The 20,466-nt window shown below is 37.9% G+C and overlaps 1 pseudogene; it reads right to left on the bottom strand.

Moving 5' to 3' along the window:
* Positions 1–3,697: 3,697 nt before the first annotated feature.
* The window catches only part of LOC129734950 (transducin-like enhancer protein 4), a 42,435-nt pseudogene continuing 25,666 nt past the window's right edge, over positions 3,698–20,466 (bottom strand).

Below are 20,466 nucleotides of genomic sequence, written 5' to 3'. Positions count from 1 at the left end.
TGTGCATGTGTGATTTAAAGTATACATTCATACATATTCAATAGATGCCCGAGAATAGGTTGGGTTAGGATAATTAATCTACTGAGAAGTCATTAACATAAGTTTCCTCCCATTTGCGCTTGCGCACTGTCTCCTGGTGGGGGTCGTGGGGGTCATTGTCTTGAGTTTCTTCAAAACTAAAAAAACAGGACAGATCGCATACCAGTGTCTTCTTATCAGCACACAGAGCATCCCAGGTCCATCTTATCAGTACAAAGGGCCCCAGGACCGGGCCTAATTTGCAAAGTCATACTGTGAAGCTCCTCTTTGTACATACAATGAGAATTTTAATTATTCTAAGTTTTCCATATCCTATTAATCTAGTTATTTCTAAGCTTTCTATCAAAAGAACAATAATAACAACAACAATAATTATAATAATAACAGTTATAATGGAAAGGTGGGGGAAAGGATAAAATCCAAAGGAAAAGGGAGAAAGGAAAACAAGTGATGCAAAGTACAACTGCTCACCACCCGCTGACCAATGCCCAGCCAGGCCCCGGGGCAAGGATCCCCAGGCCCCAGCTAAACCTCCAAGTTTATATACCAAGCATGATGTCCCATGGTATGGAATACCTCTTTGGCTGGTTCAGGTCAGCTGACCTGGCTGTGTCCCCTCCCAGTCTCTTGTGCCCCTCCAGCCCTCTCACTGGCAAGGCCTGAGAAACTGAAAAGTCCTTGACTTAGTATAAACATTACCCAGCAACAACTAAAAACATCAGTGTCCTATCAACATTGTTCTCACATCACAGCCAAAACACAGCACTGTACTAGCTTCTAAGAAGAAAATTAACTCCATCCCAGCTGAAACTAGGAAAATATCTTGTATTGCTGATTTCAGTGTTAATTTGGTGTCATAGAGATTTAGCATATTCAATGAAAATGAGAAAATCACAGTCCATGTTACTGCTTTAAATTTCCTGACTCCTGTACACAGAAAAACATGAAAATATTTTATTTAACATCCTTTTCACTCTTTCAGATCATAAATCCTTGAATAGAAGCTAGCCATATCTGGATTTCAGTAAGAATGATCACAAATAAACATGCTAGTAAAAAAAGAGAAGGGGGTCAAAGGACCAAACTGCTAGAAAAAACAAATGGGTTGATTGAGTCCTGTATGCAGTACACAGGTGAGCTAGATTTTCATCTATACATGTCATGGAAGTATGGCTTTCAGTATAGATACACTCATTTGTACCATGGAACTGACCTGTGTTTCTGTAGAAGATACTCCAGATATACATAGATCTGTAGAGTTGTCTTCATGTTTGCCTCATATATCCATCAACATTTCAGGAAGGAAATATGTATGTATATTTTATATTTTATATATATATATATATATATATATATATATATATATTGGGTTCCAGAGTATAAACAAACACACAATCCAGTTTGAACTCTGTCTGTCTAGTACAGACTCAAAAATCCCTCATAGAGACGCCACTCCCCCTCCAAAATCTATTTTTGGTGTGGGTGTTGTGTGTTTTTTTTGCTGATGGTGGTGTTTTTAAACACCTGAGTAGCTTAAAAAGAAAAAGGAGAGAAAAATCACCCTGGGCTAAGAGAAAGCAGGAGAAATATAATTTAATATTCCATATTTTTAGAAAATACCATTTTGATGGAAGGTGGTTCCCAGAAACCTGTCTATACTGGTCAGACAGAAAGGACAGAAAGATTAGAAGAAATGGCTTTCCTAATGTATCATTGCGTTAAACAACACTGAGAGGGGTATAAGGAATACAGAGAAAGGAATGGTTACATCTTGAATATGGAGAACGTCAGCTACATGTTTATGGTGCATGAAACATCTGTAACTAAACATTTTTGTACAAGAAAAAATCATGCTCTGTAGTGGCTAGAGAAATTTCTTAATTAAAAGGAAGGTGACTATGGATGTTTAACTAAAAAACAGAAAGTAGCTTTGTACCACCTTATTTGCACTGAACCCTGAATACAAAAATAGGATGATTACTCATTTCACTGTAGTAATCTTGGATTGAAGCATTTAATTTCCTAGAGTGCTTACAAACTATCAGTACAAGCAATAATTGGAAGTTACTTATGTTGGATGCTTAAAAGTCTGAATGCACAAACAATATTCTACCATCATGGAAATACTGGTGGTCAATACGATGCATTAGAATTATGTACAATGATGCAGTTTAGTATCAAGATCTTTCTATACTGTAGAGCATTATGAAACTGTTAATGACATCAAATACTAAGCATTTAGACACCATTTTTTGCTGCCACATTTTGAACTTCAATAAACAGTCCATTTAAACTTGCAGCATCAATCCATTTCTAGTATGAAATTAAATAAATTTTTACTTATACAATAAGATTTATCTACAAGGGTCTTTTGATTTTGATCCATAGCAGCAAAGGCACTGTACATCAGCAGATCAACAGACTTTTTTTAAAGCATTCCAAAAAAAGTCACAGATCATAGTTTATAAATAAAGTTTATAAACATATATTAACATAGTTATATATAAAAATATAACGTAATCTCTGTCACAAAGCTCGGCCTGCATCTATTTTGGGTAAATCCAATCAAGACATGGATTGAACCGGTGGCAAAGCAAGCAAATCCTTTTCCCATGTGTCCTTTTCCATTAATTCCTTTTTGTACTTCAGAATGACTGTTCTTGTAAATCCTTCTTCAGGGGTCCTTGCTTTAATAGTTTGTATAGTAGTAGGCATCCATTCTTATTTCAGTGCAGTTTCCAAAGAGTATATCAAATATTTTCATAATCCCTTGTAACTGAAAAATTGCCACCAGGTGCATATTTCCCTCTTCAAAGAAATGTGGCAAAAGTGTCCAGAAGTAATAAAGGTGATTCTTTGAGGCTACTTGCTGTACTTCTCTCTATGATACGACAGGGATACTATATTAAAAAAACTAGGTTGACACCAAAATGCTTTATGTTCATCGGCAGAAGAGAATAAATCTGTTTACAAAATGCTATATTGACATTGGAAATATATAAATTAGCACATTTTTACTTAAAGTGTATTTAATTTAGATGTGAACTGAACTTGCCATTATCACAGGCATGTAAATCACTGGCTACAGGTTGCAATTTCCTAAATTTCCAAGATTGTCTAAAGTAGTTGAATTACAGAATCTTCCCACCAAGTAATTATATGGTAATAATGCTTAGAGGTTTCATCCAAGAACAGGACTAAATAAATATAAGTTTATTTTGTAATTAGAAATTATGAGCCTATTCAGTGCAACTTTTACTATCTCCTGAACATCCTTCTCCCCAATCCCTTTCATCCACCAGCAAAACCACAAAATATACAACATACCTTTTAAACTAAAGTTGTGCCAGACAGCTTTATTTAGTCAGCTCACTGTTAGAAAGCCTTCTTTAAACAAAGTAAGTGTATTACAGCTATAATACATAATTAAAGAGTCAAGTTCACTGTTAAGTATGCTTATTCCATCTTCTTCCAAGTAGATATCTGGTGATTTGGTATCACAACTTCTAAATGAGCATTCACAATTTAATGGAAGGTTAAGAGGGGGAAAATTTCTACAACTGTAATGAGCATTAAAGATTTTAGTTTAGGAAAAGAGAAAATGGAATATACAGCAAAGTGCTACAAGACGGAGTCCTGTCTGCATTCAGATTTGTCTCTAATAAATAACTTCATAGACTGTAGCCATCTTGTCCCCAGAGCCAGTGACAATGTGTTTGTCATCCACAGAGATATCGCAGCTAAGCACAGATGAGGATTCTTTGGAGTATAAGAAAAAAAATTATATTTTCAATCCATAAAAAGACTTGAAGATTAATCAGAAAAGTTTATAGAGGGAATGCATGGGAAGGCTCATTTAAATATCTGCATTATAGATTGAGAGTGGAAATGGAAGGATGGCAGCTTTTGTTACAAGGCTATTCCTCCAAATTTGTCTCACCTAAAGCTTTATGGCAACAAAAAAGGGCAGTGAATGTTTTATTTAATGCTACAGAACTAGAGATCTATCAAACAACCAAAAGCAAGTAGACCATTCTATACATTTTACAAATAAAGAGTATTTGATTTTTATAAGTTAGTCCTTGCAAAAAAAGGAATCAAAAGCTGACATCTTTTTCTTTCCCTCCCTTTTTTGTTTTAAACCAGAAATCCTTATGAAGCAGCACTACAAAGTCCAACCAACACATATATATAAAAGAGAGTCCACAGAAGTAACTTTATCTCCTCTCAGTATTTCCCCAACACAGAAGACAATGCCTTGCACAAAACAATGTACATTACCACGGAGGATGCACATATGAAAAGATGCTATGGTGGACTTGGCATACGCAACAGTGTACAGCAGGTGAATGGAAGACAGGACACAACAGGATATAGTAGCTTTGTTTCTCCCAGCTTTTCTATCAACATGCAGATGGATCTTTTCTGAGATAATGTCTGTGTATGCACGTTGTCACATTTTACTTCCTGTTTTAGTGTATGCTTTATCTATATAAAATATATGTCTAAATTGTCTTTTCTGCCTGTCACTGCAAGAGCTAAATACTTCCCAGTAATGCAAAGTTTTTGCAAAGAAGCCTCTACTGAATGGTACAACACTTTCTTTCTCTACTCCTTATTATGAAAGCTGTATTGGGGAAGAACATCAGTTTTAGGGAGATCTGTTCTTGGAAGGATTATTTGGGCCTGCTGTGGGAAGTTGTTCCAGATCTGAGTACTCTCCACTAAGAAAACTCAGACTTCATATTTCTCATGCCAAGGCAAATAACACTGTCCCAAAAGGCAGAAACACTTCAGGTATCAATATAGCTGAGACCTGACCATTTAACCCAGAACACCAAGATTAACTTAATTTAAAAAATTCCCAGCACAGAGGCACTTGTAGGTCAAAGAGAGGGATATACCAAAATTCCACTCTTCTTCAATGACACTGAAGTTCCATTAAAATTGGGTACAGAGGTATTAAATACCATAGAAAGGTTATGACTTCCAGTTTCAGTCCACAGGACTCCTATATAAGGATCAAGTCTTCAACCTCAGGAGTCTGCCTGTTTAATCTACTGACTTTTCAATGTTAATACAAGATATGACACCTTAATGTTATTTATCTACATACTTTACACATGCAAGCTCTGAGAAAGCACTCCTTAGCCTTTATTCATCTCATCCCAGAAAAATACATGTTGAATATGGTTTTAATTATTTTAGATACATTTTGGATCTTCAGTGATTGCTAAGCTAACCACGTGACTTGGGTGCTGTTATTGCAGCAATATGCACAAGAAGGCAAGATAGTCTCAGAAAGAAGGGTATTAAAACCAATTTCAGATTAAAGGGTTACTTTATTGAAAGACCTAAATTACTAAAATGTTATAATGGACAAAAGTGTACACCTCTAATTACAGACAAAGTCTTAAAGGAACATATTAATGGCAAGAGTTCCCATTTAAAAATCCCTTAAACTAATGGTAGAACCTAAGAAGTGCAACTTTACTGCTCCATAATGTGGAAAACAGCTTTTAGGAGATTATTACCTGGAACATATTGGCTCCATAAGGTGTTTTCCAGGTATTAAGAAGATTATCTTTTCTAGTGCTTACAAACCATTTGCCTGCAAAAGATTGTTTAAAATGTTATAGTTGCAGTTTGTTTTCAAGAAATGCAGCCAAAGAAACAGATTAGTCATTAAAAAATTAATTCATACATCAATGAAAAACATTTGCAAAGAACAGTCACATTTTAATCGTTACACTAAGATGCTTGATCACAACATAAGTAGTTTATATAAAAAAAGCAGTCATGCAGAAACATTTTAATAAATGTTAATATTTAAACAACATCTAATTTTTAAATATCCTTATTTTTATTCAAAGGTAATCTTGAATAAATTTCTCAGGAGGGAAAATACTGGCATAGAAAGCTTTGCTTACCACAGTGAGTGAATTTGAGTGACAACACACAGCTCTCATGAAGATGCAGCAGATACTTGTCTGGTTTAGTAACATGTAGTACCTCAACATTACTGTTCTCCGTTTCCACTGCCAACCACACACCAGTTGGACAATAGCCGAATGAAAAGATCTGGAAGTAGTGTTACCAAAAATCGTAACCAAGAAAACTGTCCAAACCAAATGTTAGTTTAGAAAGTTGACATTGGGTTATGGCAGCACTGGGTACATGGGGGATTTTTCCTCCTAACATGCACACCAAGCTACTTGAGGGTACACATTATATACCGTAGAGTACTTGCATATTCATAGTACATTACATATTAATTTTCATTCATTCACAGGACTGGTTAAAAGTTTCTCGCTTCTAATGCAGATTAGTACGCATCCTCAGATAGCACTACTGAACATTTTTACTAACTACGCATGCTCCCCAAGTGGGGTTTTGCCCTCTTTCGGGGGGGCTATTTGAGTTGGAGATCACAGTCTCCCATTACCACAATTACCTTTGTCCTGCTTTCAACTAATTTTCTGAGGACTGCAACACCTTATCAGCTTGTCTCCTCTTGTGGCCTTTTTCACTTTTTTCACTTGCAGGCTTCTTTCTCCATAATTTAGATAACAGTGCTCTTTTCCCCATCTGTTCTCTGTTTCCCAAGGTTGACTCCCTTGATTATAAGTCCTTTCATTCATCAATTTTGATGACTTTAGAGGGTCATCTTGACCTAAGCTTTGTATACAGATTTGTTTAACATATAGTTAAACACTAAATCAGAGTTTGATAATTTGGGAGTTTAGGCAACAGTAGAACAGCATATGCTTCAGTCAGCTTAAATGAGCTTGAGATATTCAAAATCAACTCCTGCTATACTGTTAACACTATGCAAAATCAAATTTTGGTCTGCTACACAGTTTTAAAAACACACTAATCCAATTACTATAGTAATCAAGATGAATTAGTTCATGTAAACAAAGTTCAATTAAACAGTAATAATAAAGCACTGAATAAAGCTACAAAAGTTAATGTCCTAGCTTATCTGACAGTATTTAAAAATGTTTGTAAAATATTTTTGAACAAGGATCTACAGAAATTGTAACAGATTGTGCAAAGGAACACATTAGCAATTCTTTTATAAAAACAGTTCTCCATTGCTTTTATGGGAGAAGTACTAATCTGTCAAACAGAGTCATAATCCAGAAAGATATTTAGCTGTCATATTAAAAAAAAAAAAGAAAAGTGTGAGACTAAGTGAAAATTTCTTTTGGTATTCTCTTTGAACCTGTTTTTTCTTTTCTTTTTTTCTTTCCCTTTTTTTCTTTTTTAAGTGCTTATTTTATAAAGTCTTGACAGATTTTTTCTTAAAATGTCAAAATATCAGAGACTGAACCTGTGATGTAAAGTCATGTTGTTGTAGCTGTCTCCCTTATCTGAGGTCCATCAAACTATGGATGGGAGGATTGGACAATACAGTCAGATCTAGGGACCTCAGATTCCATCATTAGAAATGTCAGTACAGCTGGCTCCATCTGTGTGGCCCTGAAATTGCCTGAAAATACTGAAAAAAGATACATACATTCTCACAGTGGGAATGGTCAGTTCTGAGCATGTACTCAGAATATCTCCTTTTTGTTTCAGTGTCTTACACCCAGCTATTAGAGACAACAGTAACATAGATTCTAATAGCAATCTAAGATTAATTTTAATTCTGGGATGACCATGTGAATTTTGTGATGAATTCATGAAGCAATCTGAGCACTAATTTGATTTCAAGAAGCACACTTTAAGAGTCAGATTCACTGGGAATCTTTTGTCGACTGTGATACCTAACATTTGACAGGAAATGCCACATTCCCCCTGTAAGAGTCGGTCCAAAGAGAACAATATTGTCTCAACATTGCCAGCAGAGACCTGGAGATGGAATGCGGTCCTCATGGACACCAAGACACAAAGACCCTGGGAAAGAGAACTGCACGGTACGAGGAGTACTATGCTGCTCCCTGCTACCTGGGACTGAAAAGAACAACTACACCCTGGGAAGGAGAACTGCACGGTACGAGGAGTACTATGCCATTCCCTGCCACCTGGGATTGAAAGGAATGATTACAGTAAGACCGCATAATCACTGTCCAGAAGATGGATCACAACCACTGTCGTAGCAACAAACCAGAAAACTTGAACTTCAGGTGAGCTTTTCTTCATTATAATATCATTATAATACAAAACCACACCTCCTTGTCTGAAGCTACCCACCTCTAAGGCAAACCACGCCTCGGGCACTCCTCTTTGGACATGCTGGTAACCTTGCTCGAGAAGGCGGAGACTGGCAACAATCCATGGGCCAGAGGAGGAGCAAGGTGTGTTGCTTGGCATAAAAGATGGCTCCTTAGCAACTGAACTTTGGAGATCTCCCCCACCAAGGATCACAACAATCGGAAGGACCGGTGGGACGCTGCCTGGACCTGGGACCATAGGGACACCTTGGGCCCGTGGTGGTAGCTATAATCCTCTTTTCTTTTTACTTTACTTTTCCTTCTCTCCCTGTCACTCTATCTATAGCACATCGCTTTATGGGTAAACAATAAAGTTGTGCAGTTTGATCAAAGCATAACACCTTGGTGTGGTTGCCTTGATTTTTGCACTTTGAGATCATAATAAATGAACCATCACGAGTCCACTGAGTGGACTGTGACATTTCCTAAAGGAATGTAGCATGACAGTCAAAATTCACTTTCTTTAAAAAGAATATGCAGGTCATTAAATAGGTTTTTAAAAAGATCATTCTAAATGGGAGCATCAGCTGGGAAAAGCCCACCTTTACATGCAATACTGATATACTATTTATAATAATATATATGCAGTGCAGCATATAGGAAAGTTTTGTACTACTGGCTCCTAGATAACTGTACATTAGTTTTGAATAGCAGCCCATACTCCCAAGATGTTGAAGTGTGCAATGCAGGCATTTACACATATCTTTACCCAAGAGATACTTGCAAGAGTTTGCAGATTATCTTAGAGTTTTTACTGAATCTTTCTATATTTTCTGTTTGTGTAACAGTTAGTTATAGGAGCATTTTGATTTTAAGGAGTTAACCTCCATGTTAGAATTATGTTAACACTTATTAACCAATGACGTATGAATTGCTGTGCTGCTTGTTATCCGAGACTGTTACTTGAAGTCCCTATTCTACAGACCATAATACCCTTAGTCCTTATTCTCTAGACCATAACCAGAGCACCTAGGTTCTACTGTGTATAGGATGAGTTATTGGACAGCTTGGCAAGGCAGATATCCAGCCTTCCAACTTGGCAACAAAACTCACTTTTAAGGTGTCCTGAAGTGAACTACCTTCATTATAATACTAAAAATCACGCCCACAGGTCAAGAAGACCCTTGCCCAGGTGAAGACCCTTCCCTGCGCAAGCGCAGTAACAGAAAAGGATGACACAGCAAATAATACAATTATATGCAAATTACTAACCAATCATTGTAACTGGGAATGTACGGCCTTGTAATTTTGTGTATAAATGTAATGGTGAAATCTGCATAATTGTGCTTGATTTGTGGAGATGCCACCAAGCACCCAGCACTACAATTAAGGAGTGCCTGCTTCTTAATACTTCATTGGTGTTAAGAGGTTTGATTCCTGGTTTCGGTGACAGTTTTGGTGACCCAGATGGGACCTTGTGAGTGAGACTGGAGGGGATCGAGTGCTGATCAAGCTCTAGCCGGTGACGAGGATTTCTCGGGGAGAACCATTACCCTCGACCCATAAAGCTCCTCACAACGTTCTCTAGAACAAGGTAAGGGACTTCCTTAAAAAAAATGTTGCTTGGTTGTATAGCCTGCCTGTAAGGCGCCGAAAGTTGCGCAGGGTTGGGGCTCAAGGGTACCCGATTTGGTTGGTCTGCTCGTCATAAGCAAAAGCTGTTGTTGGTTTGGACATTTTGTTTGGTTGTGTGCACATTAGGTTGTACTATATATATGAATATATATATTGATATTATCATCTGCCTTATTGTTGGGTTAGACATAGACGTGCATATATTGATTATGTTATCTGTTCTGTTGAGTGTGTGAGTGGGTGACTGAGACATGCACGAAGCGAGTGTGGAGTCCGAATCCGCTGTTCCAACATCCCACGAGGGGCTTGGTCGGAGAAGGACGAAGTGTTTGATTTGATTGTTATATATATAAGGTAATAACTAAAAAAATAAATAAAATTGGTAACATGGCAACAAGACTTATAAAATTATTTAAGAGTAAAAGTGTGAGGAATTTAACACTGGAAAAAGAACTGCCCAAAATTACAACTGAAGATACACCAAGAAGAAGCAGCAAGAAGGATGACTTTAGATGAATGAAGAGGACTGGAGGGGAACCCAGCCGAACCTCTGATTACAATTAAGCTGGGAAATGAAGGAGTTAAATTTCTGGTTGATACTGGAGCAACATATTCTGTCTTAAATGTTTGTAAAGGGAAACTGGGAAATAAAACTGCAAAAATAATTAAAGCAACAGGGAAAGAGGAAAACAAGCCGTTCCTACAACCCTTGGATTTAAAATTTGGAAATAAAATAATTACACATGAATTTTTATACATACCAGATTGTCCGATATCTTTGTTACGGCAGGATTTACTATCCAAGTTAAACACACAGATATTTTTGAGGAAGAAGAAGTTTTCTTAAAAATCCCAGAATCAAAACCAGGAGAAATACTGATGATAGAAGAGAAAGTGAAAGAAATGCAGATACCACAAGAAGTGGATGAGGCTGTCATACCAATAGTCTGGAACACAGACATACCTGATAAGTGTAAGGCAGTGCAGCCTGTAACGATAGAATTAAAGGAACAGGCAAAACAGGTAAGAATTAAACAATACCCAATTAAGCCAGAAGTGAGACAAGGAATTAAGAAGTTAATTGATAAGTTTCTAAAATATGGCATTCTTGAGGAATGTGAATCAGAATATAAAACTCCAATCTTGCCAGTAAAGAAACCTCCAGGTGAATACAGACTAGTTCAGGATTTAAGGGCTATAAACCAATTAAAGATATACATCCTGTTGTTGCAAACCCATATACACTCTTAACTGCATTAAGAGAAAATTATCAATCGTTTACGGTGCTTGATTTAAAAGATGCTTTCTTTTGCATACCCTTGGAGAAGGAAAGTCGAAAACTGCTTTCGAATGGGAGAATCCACAGACAGGACGGAAGATGTAACTGACATGGACAAGGTAACCCCAAGGGTTCAAAAACAGTCCGACAATCTTTGGTAACCAGTTATTAAAGGAACTTGAACAGTGGAAACAAAATGATTCAGAACTAAAACCTGGACATTTACTTCTACAATATGTGGATGACATCCTGATTGCTACAGAAACAAGATCCACTTGTGTGAAGGTAACAATAGACCTTTTAAATTTTCTCGGACTAAGTGGATATAAAGTATCTAGAGATAAGGCTCAGATAGTGAGCCAAACTTTAATATACTTGAGCTTTTAGATTTCTAAGGGACAACAACAATTGGGAACAGACTGAAAGGAGGCAATATGTGGTATCCCTGAACCTAAAAATGTACATGAATTGAGAGCTTTTCTAAGAATGACAGGGTGGTGCCGGCTTTGGATAATGAATTATGGTTTGTTAGCAAAACCGTTATATGAAGCCCAAAAGATTGTACTGTTTGTGTGGGGCCCAGAACAACAAAGGGCCTTTCAGGACTTAAAACGGGCTTTGATGACTGCACCAGCATTGGGACTGCCGGACCTAACCAAAGACTTTCAGTTGTTTGTTCACGAAAGACATCTTGCATTCGGGGTGCTAACCCAGAAGATGGGAAGTTGGAAAAGATCGGTTGGGTATTTTTCCAAACAGCTGGGCATTGTAAGTAAAGGGTGGCCTAGTTGCCTTCGAGCAGTTGCTGCTACAATAATGTTGATACAAGAAGCTTGAAAATTAACCCTGGGAAGGATGATAATGGTATATGTACCACATATGGTAATCACTGCTTTAGAACAAAAGGGGGGTCACTGGATGTCCCCTAGCAGAATGATGAAATATCAAGTAGCCCTGACAGAACAGGATTATGTGATTTTGAAAACAACTAACCTGACCAATCCTGCAGTCTTTTTGAGATCTATACAGGAAGAAGAACAACTAGAACATGACTGTCTAGTGACCATTGAACATGTATACTCCAGTCGGGAGGACCTAAAGGATACACCATTGAAGGATCCTGACTGGGAGCTGTATACAGATAGTAGCAGCTTTGTGGAAAATGGCTGCCTGGAAGCATTCTGCAGGAATGGATGTAGTTAGCTCTGTTCTTTAGAGACAGAAACCATCAAGAGATTACTCATGAGGAAGGAAAACAGCATTAACATGAGAGCAATCCATAAAAGTATTGTATTCCTTCCTGGGTTTAATGAGCCATTTATACTTATGACAATGATAAAGTGTATTAATGCCAGAAAATTACATTAGGGAAGTACTTAAACTTGATCTACAAAATTCAGTAGTGAGAGGAATTTTATCTTAATTAGCATCAAAATGGAAAAAACTGAACCCAACCTGAAACAATTCAGGAAAGCTGTACTCAACAGCTTGTGTAGAAAGCTACATTTGCATACTTTGTTTATTTCAGCACATTAACCTCTCAGCAAGGGGAAGTTCAAAATTCCCTGAACACCTTCTCCTCCTCCCCCTTTGTTCCAGTGAGACTTGCTGTCACTTTCTAGGAGATGTCACAGAATAAATATTTGGGCAATTTTCTTCATTTGTGTAGCAATTTTTGTAGCAATTCATTATATCTCTACATGTACTGCACAGTTCTCATTTAACAGCTGCTGTAACAAGAAGCAACATCTTACCAAGAATGGTAAATGACATGAGAAAAGCTGCTAACAATGGTTCACCTTGTTAGCACATTCAAATAATTTGTGAATAACACTCAGGGTTATTTTTTATTGTCATGTCTAGACAGGGCAATGCATTCACACATACATAAACACAAAATGTGACACAGGCTTCAAATATTCTCTGAGAAGGCAGCTGCAAGACTGTAGAGAGCTTTGTAGCAGGTGCTGGAGGCCACGATTCCTGTGAAGGACCTTGAAGGCTAAAGAAGAAAGTAAGATAAGGTTGGCTGAATGCCTGGAAGAAAAATGGGATATGAAGCAAGGCTGGAGCAGATGCGCGATGCCATGTTGACAGCTGGCTGAGAACATGAAATTCACAGAGATAAGAAAGAAGAGAGAAAAAAAAAATGCAACAAGTTCAGTGTGTTTGTAACTTAGTAATTAACCAATTATATGTAGCCAAGTAGTGTGTGAACAGTATTGATTAACCAATTATAATTTAGTACGTTGTGCATGAACAAAAAATTAGGATATATAAGTGTGGGTTTTAGACTAATAAAGTGTCTTCTGGTCAAATTCAGGAGTTCATGCCTCAGTCTCCTCACAAGACAGAAATTTTTAACATGATAGAATATCAAGCTTTAAGACTGACAACAAATGTCAAAGTTTGTATGTGCTGTCTTTGATCTTTCCCCCTACTAATAGAATTTTAGGATATTAAGTATGTTTTAATTCATTTGGGGAAAAACACAAGTACTACAAGGAACATGCTTCTAACTCAGTTCTAAAATAAATGGCAAAATTAAAAATTAAGTATCAAGCTTTGATTTCAATGACAACACTCAAATAGCCACTGTTTTTTGTACCCTAACAATATCATTTCAGTCTTAACACAACCTGCTACCTTTTCCACCATCATATGCCACTTTGCTTACCAGACAGTCTGGCTGAGAGACAGGGCTCTCGTTGTCAGGGTGGCTAATATCCCAGACTTTGACACACCCCTTTCCACTTGTGTACACAGCTTGTGGGGTTGCTGATGGTAAGTGCACACACCACTTCCCCATGATTCAGAGTGCTGATCTGACGGGCATGGTGAGAGATTTCTGGACCAATGAGAGCATCAGGAGGGAAAGGAACATGCTGCATCTGACCATCTGCACTTACATGAAATGAATACGCTCTGGGGGATGGGGGTGTGTGTGAGGGGGGGGGAGGACAGTGATTTATTAAGTTATTCTTCAAGCCTATTTAAGAAAAGAGAATAAGATGGGTATGCAGTATGCATGTATACATACATATGCACATCAACAGCTTATCATTTTCCATTGTGGGCATTTATATTGTGCACCTAGCTCCTCTTGCAATTTTTGCAATAATTTGAAGAACAAATTATTCAGATACCTACAGTACAGATCTCAAAGCACGTGCTTGGGTACTTTTCCTTCCCTTTTAAAGTGTCAAGTTAAGGATCACCTACCAATCAATCGAGCTTTTACAACTCTTGTGATGAAGATTTCTGGCATGAGTGAGGAGTATACATGACACTTCTTAAATTTCAATGTGTGGAGAGAACAGTACATGTGGAAAAGGGAAGGAAAGACAGATCAGAGCCCCTGTGGAGGACAGAAACAGACAGCTGACTGTTGCAGAATATTAAGGGGGCAGCTGAATGGCAGGGGTCATTTGGATGTTCCCTTACTGACTCTAATGTGTGAACCTCAGCAAGCACTGCCAAGCTGACCTGAAGGCAGGGTCCCACACAGCTTGAGTGAAACTGCCTAGCACTGTATGTAAAGGTACACTGCTGTCAAGTATTTAAGTCCGCAAGGCACACTTGCTGACATCTGACATAACAGACCAGGAAAAAACGCACTAGGTTTTTTTCTTTCTTCTGGGCTTGTTTTTTAAAAACAGACTCAACAACCTCAAATCCCAATTTCTCTTGTCAGATCACTGAGAAAGAATATGTTGTATGACTGCCAGTTATGCCATCTGTGAATAAATTATCAACACCTTCATCTCAAAATATTTTCCGTGTCACATCTATTACAAGAGCATAAACTTTACAAGAGGGTTCATCTACAAGTATAGACGTATGCTTAATAGAAGGTTTTAATCTCCTTAGTCCTAAAAAAGTCACAATAGTACTGATGAAAAACCCATTTTCACAATGGTGAGGATAAGAATAACTCACCAAAAAAATAATTTCATGAGAATACTTAGAACATTTCCTTAATTGTTGCTTGAAAGTCACTGAAGAAGGCAGGCATCAGAATTTAACTATTTAATTTCTTATTTAAGATTAATAGCACATCAATATTAGAACAATAATTTTCAGCAGAATAAAATACAAATGCATTTTCACCTTTGTGTCCTACTCCTAGAACTTTACACGCCCTCCTTGTCCGGCCCCCTATTTCTTGTTCTGACAGATCTGAGTGACACACTGTATCATCATCCTCCTTTTTTTTTTTCATTAATCACATTCAAGAAAGGGTAGGTCAGATTTCTGTCATTGTTAGAAGCAGCAAATTGCCTATACGAGTAGAATTTTTGGTTCAGTTATCACTACAGAAAATTGAAAGCTCTTCAATATCTCTTTAATTCATTTCCTACAGTAAGGCACTAAAAAAGCAGCTGATGATGACCTGAAATCTGTAAAACCCCCCCACAAGTAGAACTTTATTATCATCATTTCTAATTTCTGCATAAAGTTTCAGTCACTCTCTGCAGAGCCATGTTGAGCACTTAATATATGATATTTTCATCAACCACTGTAATTTTTAACATGCTTATAAAGTACATAAGGAACATATTTGAAAAATTACAAAAATAAATCTTAGTTCTGGAATTATTTGTGACTATGTTATTCTCACTCTATTCATCATTCCATACCAGTATCTGTGATTAAACTGGTGCTTGCTTTGTTTGTTTTTAAACACTGTGAATTAATACTGCATGTGGCTTATTTGAAGAACTCTAAGCATCTTAGAAATATCTGACACTATAAACACCTGATGATCACCTTCCTCAACCTGCTGGCAACACCCCTCCTAATGCAGCCAAGTGTACAATTAGCCACCTTTGCCACAAGAACACATTGTTGGCCTCACATTCAACTTCTTGTCCATCAATGTTCAAATTCATCCTTGATGGAATTGATTGTAAAAGGTGACTGCCACTAACCAGACTTACCTTGTTGTTTCAAATGTTTCTTGTTGTGAGCCTACAACCATAAGAAGCAAAGCCTGTTAGAGTGGGTCACCTTTTCTGTGCAACTAGCTTCACCAAGGATGAACTTGAATGTTGAGAACATTTGAACATTATGGCAGAAAATTTTTATGTGCCCACCAAATGTGTAGGATGAAGATTTCTGCTCTACGGAATTTTTAATGCAAACAGCTAATCCTAGAAGCTATCATACCAAGTTAAAAAATCATCTTAGTCAACTACTAGGGCAGAGCAAGTAGCAAAAAAAGCTGAGTCGATAACGAATGTCAGAGTGAATGCAGGCTATGATTTATATGATGCATTTATATAAGAGAAGTTACAGGTACTAGGATTGATCACTTTTCCCATTATATGTTATCTATCTTATGTGTTTACAAACTCACAATCAGGTGAGCATATTTATTCATATGCATGCAGGTGTGTGAATACCCTCCACCCTGCTCTGTAAACACATTAATACATTAAACAGAGGAAGGGAATGGCAAAAAGTACATCCCCTACCCTTTAACCTTTCCAATATTACCTGGTCACTGTTTCTTGTGAGTATCACACAAGAAGTGGAAATTGAGGACCCTTACAGAAAATCTGGATCAATATGATTTGTATCACTGTTTTATTTTTTCCCTTCTTTTAAAGAGCTCTTCATATCTGTGTAATTCCTTTTCTTAGGCTCACAAGTGAAATCTGGTAGAGGAGTTACCTTTTATGGTCAGTTCCATCAAGGATGAATTTGAAGATTATGATACCATAATGCTTTTCAATATTTTCAATCAAACAAAACATTTCAGTGTTCCTTTTCAGACTGCTGTTTATAGCAGATGGTAAGTTTGCAAGTGATTGCCTAGCTTTTGTGAACAAAAAAATTATTTTTTGAACTAAGAAGCAAAGTACAGCAAAGATGGAAAGCTGAGATCCTATTCAAGTTTGCATTTCTAAGACCAGACAGTCAGATTCAGCATATAACACTCTACTGGGTCTGGCTGAGATGGAATTTTTCTTCATAGCAGCCCATATGGTGCTATGTTTTGGATTTGTGACTAAAACAGCACTGATAACACATCAGTATTTTGGCTATTGCTGAACAGCGCACAGTGTCAAGGCTTTATCTTTTCCCCCCCTTCCCCCCCCTGCCCCCCCCCCCGAGTAGGTTGGGGGTGTGCAGGAGGTTGGGAGGGGACACAACTAGGACAGCTGACCCAAACTGACCAAAGGGTTATTCCATGCCATATAATAAAATGCTCAGCAATAAAAATTGAGGGGAAAAGGTTCTGGGGGAAGGTAGCTGTTGCTCAGAGACTGGCTGGGCATTGGTCTACTTGTGGGAGGTAGCAAGTGGTTGCCTTTGCAACACTGGTTTTGTATTAAACCGACCGCTCACCCAACTTTACACACAGGTGATTGGATAAAAGTCTCTGGGCCACGTGGGGGTCCGTGTCGCTGACTGGTGGGCATGCTGCAGGTGCCTTATCAGAGTGTGCCGATGAGAGTGCGTTGATTCCGCGGTTCCCAGGACTTGCTCTGCACCTGGCTTCTTGTTTGTGCATAGCTTGTTTTCTTTCTCACACTGCTTGTTCCAAGGACAATTTAAAGTTGCTCTGCAGCTTCAACTAACAGGCCTGGGTTGTCCAACCCGGACAATGGTAATATATGCCCTCGGTCATTTAAAAATCCCTCTACAATCTTGCCCCATGAGTTGTCTTGCTTTTGCTTTTCCTTTTCTCTCTGCCATCCTGCTGGGGTAGTGGGGTGAGTGAGCAAGTGGCTGTGTGGTGCTTAGCTTCCAACTGGGGTTAACCTGCCACAAACACTTTGAAGTTCAGCTCCTTTTTTCCATCTATCACTGTCTGCTTTGCTCTATACCACCCAGTATTTGTCATCTGTTATTAGTCTTCATAACAAATTTACAAATACAATTTTAAGATTTAACAGTGTTTCACCTTCACTTTCCAAATAGCTATATTTATTCCTATTCATACAATAATTTTCAGTAGCTAAAGGGAATTCCAACTAGCAAGGGAACACAACTTCAGTAGACTGTTGACTTTTGAAGTTGAATGTTTGATACTCATGGTTTTCCTCCTGGGGTGCCTATCGGATTGGGAGGGATGCCTGGGATTCGCATGTGATGAGGTGGATCAAAACCAACCTGTAGTTTTCCCCAAGCAAAACAAAAAGTTGTATTAAAGATGGAGATAAGCAAAAGAAGACAGTTTAATGTCCTCCATATCATGCTCCCCAAATTACAGAGACTGAACCAGATTTAACAAGGGTCTTGCATTTATCATGAATTGCTCTTAACTCCAAATAGACTAGCAGCAAATGCTTACCACTGGAGATCTCCCATAAACTGCTGCTGCAGCTACTGCACTCATTTGAGGTAGCTCATTGTGTAGACTGGCATAGACAGCTCTGGGGCTGGTCAGCTCCCCATTCAAACCAGCATGTGGCACAATGTCAAATGGAGTAGGGTAAGGACGTGGCACTGCCATAGGTGTCCTTAAACCTGAAGCTATAAAGAGGAAAAAGAGAAGTCACACAGCCAGGCCAAGCTCATCAGATTAAATATAAATTTTGCAAGCTGTAGAGAAAATATGCTGTATTAAAATGCTGAAGAACCAGCTCAGCATTCAGTTTAAGCAGCTGTAATGTACAGCTTTGTCACTGTAGTTTTAAAGGGAAACTGTTTAAGAATTAATGGCTACAGTTTTCTATCATCTGAATATACTGATACTGACCTGGAAGTTTGCCAGGCACAGATCTCAATCCATGAGTGAAATTGCTGCCTAGAGCTTGAGCATCAGTCTGTGGAGTTGGGGGTATTTGATTTAGATACAGGGGTGGTAGAATTATCATTCTAATAATCAAAAAATAAAAAGATAGTTCATTAGTTATTTTACTTTTTGGTTTTAAATTAGTGGCTGAAAAAAAGAGCAGATGCAAGCAGAGCAGTGTGGTGCTATGTGAAACCTAGTTTTTAGACTTTGGTTTTAATATTCACTGGCAATGAAGAGAAGCACACAGAGACACTTAAAAGGACAGAATGGCTTTGAGAATTAACTATAGCCTTCAAATCTTTCTTCATTTGGGGCATCTGTATGATTCAGAATAAGTTCAATGACTGAAAATAATTACCATCTGAGTATTGGCAGCATATATGAACTCTGTTGGTTGTCTCAGTCTGCTCATGGTGGACCTGTTCACATTATGATTATGAGTTTCTGTGAGAGGCCACTGCCTAGTGAATAAGAAGAGCAGAAGAAAACCCATAACTAAGAAACAATTCATCCCTAAATGTGATGCTGATAACAGGGCAGAGACAGTAATCGGTATAAAGTCAGGAACTGTGCAGTGCTACTCTGGTGACAAGCTTCTGCATCAGACAAACAGCTGACTCCTGGGTCTGAACCTGTCATTCTATCACCTTTCCCGAGTACTACATTTACTTTAGGCTTTTATATATTTTATTTTTAAAAAATAATCACATACCCTGACCTGCAAAGAACAGAGAGGAATTACAGTGCAGCTCAGAAATGTGATCAATTATGGTCACAAACAGGAAAGGAAAGAACATCCCTGACTTGCAGGCTGTTCTTTCTTTGCACCATGATTTGTGAAGCAAGTCAAAGAAGGCTCTTGTAAATAACAGATTACTTTTTGGATAGAAAATAAAAATTATTGTTGCTGTATATCACCTGGTAATTCAAACAAAGCTAACAACCAAATTATATCCAAGCAGGGAACTGAACTTGCTGTAAACTACAACAAAAGAAAACAGCTCAAGGAGCCCTTCTCTGAATGATAATTTTTTATATGGGGGAGGAGAAAAACATTCAGCACAGCACATCCATCATCTATCCACATCAGCAGTTAAAATAGCCTCTTTTTATCCCCCAGAAGGCTGTGGACTTTATTATTTTATTAAATTCCCTAAAAACAGAAAATAAAGGAATTTTATACTGATGTTTCATAGTGTTTTACTGATAGCTTTAGAAATCCGAATTGTGTTCAGATACAGATCTGGTCAACATGTGTTTCAGCATATTATTACAGGTTAGCAGAATTCAGAAGCACTTACAAGGCTAAGTTCTTTGGATTTTGAGGAAGGAGTACTGCTGGAGGGTGCAATAGACACTGGACTAATTGCTGCATCTTTTTTCAGCAGTTGAGTCTTCTCCAACCCATTCTCTCATGGAGAGTGTGCTGGGCTCCCCTGGGGAGAGGAAGGATCCTAAACATCAACAACATAGGTTAATATAAAAACCTCATACTAAACACTAATGCTTGTCTTGAGCAATTCACACTTTGGAGTGAGGATCTGTCATAAAACATTACATGTTACTTCAGTCCATAAGTGATTTAAGCTGATACAATTATAAAA

Source organism: Falco cherrug, assembly GCF_023634085.1.
Source record: "Falco cherrug isolate bFalChe1 chromosome W unlocalized genomic scaffold, bFalChe1.pri SUPER_W_unloc_1, whole genome shotgun sequence".
Lineage (NCBI taxonomy): Eukaryota > Metazoa > Chordata > Aves > Falconiformes > Falconidae > Falco > Falco cherrug.
Note: the sequence above shows the minus strand (reverse complement) of the source record. Positions and strands in the feature narration are given on the sequence as shown.